This window comes from Octodon degus, unplaced genomic scaffold (genome assembly GCF_000260255.1).
Source record: "Octodon degus isolate 3935 unplaced genomic scaffold, OctDeg1.0 scaffold00028, whole genome shotgun sequence".
Classification (NCBI taxonomy): Eukaryota; Metazoa; Chordata; class Mammalia; order Rodentia; family Octodontidae; genus Octodon; species Octodon degus.
In genome coordinates, this window is record NW_004524604.1 from 20,602,980 (window position 1) to 20,605,437 (window position 2,458).

The following is a 2,458-nucleotide window of genomic DNA, read 5'->3' on the forward strand; positions in this document are numbered from 1 at the left end:
TCTCTCTCTCTCTCTCTCTCTCTCTCTCTCTCTCTCTCTCTCTCTCTCTCGGACAGGATCTACAGGGTCTCACTATGTAGATCAACTCATAGTGATCCTCTTGTTTTCAGCCTCCCAAGTGCTGCAATTACAGGTGCATGCCACCATGCCCAGTCTCCATCACCGTCTCAGCATGCCCTGCAGGTGAGGTCAGCACTGTATGCTGGGGATTGTACCCCGGCCTCTGTCCTCTGCCTAAGCAGGTGCTTTAGTCTGCTGAGCTATCATTTTGTTTCTCATTTTTGTCTTCTTAATTTCTCATACATTTCTTTCTTCTTCCAATTTTATATTCATATATCTGGTAGTATGAATAACTGGAAGACAGCATTATGTATTACAACAAATACTGTGAAATTCATATTACTTTGTTAAGTGAAAATCTATATCACTTATAATTTTTTCTGTTTTAATTCTAATTTTTACTCTGTTTAAAATAAATAAATAAATAAATAAATAAATAAAACTAAGATACAGCCAATCAACCAGAAGGAAAGAAATCCCTCATGTTGCTTATCTTAGTTACTTTTCTCTCATTGCTGGGACAAAATACCCAAAATCCACAATTAGGGAAGAAAGAGTTTATTTTGCTCATAGTTTGTGGAAGTTTCAGCCCATACTTTGCTGGCTCCAAGGCAGGGTGACAGATGGCAGATGGCAGCAGTTCATGGCTATGGAAAATGGCAAAAGCAGCAAGAGCAAAAGGGTGGAGCAGTAGCAGAGAGCAAGACTTTCCTTCCCCTATATTGCATTCAGGCTATCTACCCTAGGTCAAGTGCAGCGATGATGCATATTATTCGAGAATTGGATCATCAATTAATCACAAAGTGTAGAAGCCACCCCATGGCTGCATAAGGCTTTGGGGGGACAACTAGACACAAACCATAGCGTTCTGCCCCTGGCTTCCCAAAGACTCATGCACATTCCTTTATGTAAAAGGCATTTTAGTCCATCTGTAAGAGTTGCCAAGGTCCTAACAGCTTCAGCATTGCTAAAATATCCTCCAAGTCTCCTCCAAGATCTAAAGCAAACTCACCTGTGAGCCCCTGTATGAGTAAAAACAAAGTTAGGCACTTCCAACACTCAGTGGCACAAAGATAAACATTATCATTTCAAAAGGGGATACAAAGCATTGGGACCAAAGCAAGTCCAAAACCCAGCAGGGCTGCATGTGGCTTGGCCTTTATGGCACTTCTGGTGGTTGTAGCTCTGATGATTTCTCTTTTGGGTTTAGTTTATTCCACCCTTGCAGCTTTCCTCAGACAATGTATTTCCTGGCTTTTCCAAACTTTTGGGGTCTCTAGTGCACCTTTGGCTTCTCATTCATAGCTTCACACGCTGCTTGGAATTCATCTAACTAAAGAAGTAAAAGATCTTTTCAAGGAAAATTATAGTACTCTGAAAAAAGATCATTGAATATTTCAGAAAATGGAAAGATATTCCCTGCTCCTGGATAAGAAGAACCAACATTGTGCAGATGGCCATATTCCCAAAACTGCTGTACAGATGTAATGCAATCCCTATGAAACTACCACCAACGTACCTCAGAGACCTAGAGAAATAGTTTCTAAAGTCTATTTGTAAGCAGAGAAGACCTAGATTAGCAAAGGCAAGCCTGGCTAACAGAGACAAGGCAGGAGGCATTACAATTCCTGAAATGAAATTATGCTACAAAGCTACTGTGATAAAATCAGCATGGTATTGGCAACAAAATTGATCTGAGGAACAATGCAGAAGCCTCTACAAGCACACTTAGACACCTTATCTTTTTTTAAAAATTATTTATTTATTTGTGTGTGTGTGTGTTGATTATATTTAATCTTTCAAAGAACCAGCTTTTTGCTTTTTTAATTCTTTGAATTGTTTTCTTTGTCTCAATTGAATTAATTTTGCTGTAATCTTTATCATATCTTCCCATCTTTGGGCTCTGGGTTTGGTTTGCTCTTCCTTTTCTAGTTGTTGGCAGTGCAGCATCAGGGTATTTATTTGTTTCCATTCTGTTTTCCTAATGTGTGAGTTCACAGCTATGAATTTCCCTCTGAGAACTGCTTTCATCGTATCCCATAAATTCAGATAAGTTGTGCATGAATTTTCATTGAATTGTAGATATTGTTGAATTTATTGTTTAATTTCATCTCTGACCCATTGGTTGCTGAGTAGGGAGTCTTTTAATTTCCATGTATTTAGGTTTTTTTTCTGGTTTCTTTTGTCATTTATTTCCAGTTTCATTGCACTGTGGTCAGATAATGTGCATGGGATAATTTAGGTTTTCTTACATATACTTAAGTGTGACCTATGGACCAGTATGTGGTCTATTTTAGAAAATGACCCATGTGTAGCTGAGAAAAATGTGTATTCAGCTGTGTTTGGGTGGAACACTCTGTATATGTCCACCAAGTCCATTTGTTTCAAGCTCTGGTTC